Source organism: Macrotis lagotis, chromosome X (genome assembly GCF_037893015.1).
Source record: "Macrotis lagotis isolate mMagLag1 chromosome X, bilby.v1.9.chrom.fasta, whole genome shotgun sequence".
Classification (NCBI taxonomy): Eukaryota; Metazoa; Chordata; class Mammalia; order Peramelemorphia; family Peramelidae; genus Macrotis; species Macrotis lagotis.
In genome coordinates, this window is record NC_133666.1 from 234,573,845 (window position 1) to 234,575,389 (window position 1,545).

Below are 1,545 nucleotides of genomic sequence, written 5' to 3' on the forward strand. Positions count from 1 at the left end.
CATGTAAATTAAATCCTATATTTTTTCAAGTACTGAGGTATTATGTCAAAATATTTGTATATATTATTAACAATAATAATCAGCCTATGGAGAAGCTGAACATGGTTCTGATTACCACCAAAAAGAGTAACATCCTGGAAGAACTGGAGACATCTACAGTTCTTCTCTAGAGCAGTACCTAAACATTGAGCAGTCTCAGTAGAAAATGAGATATTAATGCTGCATTGACCTGATTTTTTTCTTTGATGGGATTGTTGTCCTCAGTTACTGAGAGAATGTTAATCTGGCACAAATCCAGTCTTTCACAAAAATGGTCTCTCAAGAATAAAAGGCATTCCAGCAGTTTGAGAGACTCAGGAGCATGAGGTCAAGCCTGAGATAAGGTGTAAAGCAAAAACATTATAGGAAGTCCGAAGAGATTCTGAGAAATAGGGGGAAAAAACCCACTAGGCCTTGGAGGATTTGGAAGTTACTCCATTTCTGGTGACAACCAAGCTGCCATGAAAATAGAGACTATCATTGAAAACAGAAAAAACAAAAGTGACTCTTGTACCAGTCAGACCTTCAGGTCTAAGCAAGACTTTGAAACTTGGAGCCAAAGGGAAAGAAGAAGAAAATTTTAAGGACAAACTGAAATCTGAAGGTGAAACCATTATTATCTTCCAATGCTTCTGAAGCAGTCAACGTCTTACACTAACTATTAACATGTAAAATATATATATAAAGATTGAAGAAAAATGATGTTGACTTGTAGATGAGATGGAGGCTTGCAGAATATGGAGCTACATGACAAGATCATACTGAGAATCTCAGTTGCAAATTTGGTCAGATAGGTCTACTTGTAGAAAATGAAGATAAGAAGATAGTTAAACTGTCTTGGTGTCCAAATATTGACCAAAAACCTCTACTAAAGTGTCTCTAATTGGTTTGAAAAGCCCTGAGAAGTCTTTATCAGTCAACAGTGATGTTGGAGTACTAAAGGTAGAGGTTAGAGACCACAGAGGAATCTTTCATTTCATTGACAATTAACTGCTAGCCCTTTGAAAGTGGAAATGAAAGTAGAATATGATGCAAATATTGAATTTGAGCTGCAAGAAGAGAATTTGCAGCTGAATGATATAGTCATAGTATTGAACTTCAGTCTGGATTTAGTGCCCTTGTAAATGATGAGATTGATAGTGATTAACATAATAACAGTCCACTGAACACCTTGGATAGGTGTCTGCCAATGACTGATGCCAAAAACAAGAGTGGCAGTCTAGAAGTCAACTTTGCTGGGCAACCCAATGATTTCTTTCCTATGCAAGTCTTCATTGATAAAGTATTGTAACATTTTGAAAGTACCTTACATATGTTATTACATGTGATCCTCACAATCTTAGGAGATAGGGGCTATTATCATTCCCCCAAAATGAAGATGAGTGTAACTTAACCAAGGATATACAGTTAGTATCTAAGGCTAACTTTAATCTTGTCTTCCTGATTTCAAATTGTACTGTTCTTCCTAGTTGCCACATGTAAAATTAAAAGTAGCACCAGCAGTCA

General features: G+C 36.1%; 1 pseudogene; it reads left to right on the top strand.

Moving 5' to 3' along the window:
- Window positions 1–86: 86 nt before the first annotated feature.
- On the top strand, window positions 87–1,330 carry LOC141498989 (coatomer subunit delta pseudogene; annotated as a pseudogene).
- Window positions 1,331–1,545: the final 215 nt, after the last annotated feature.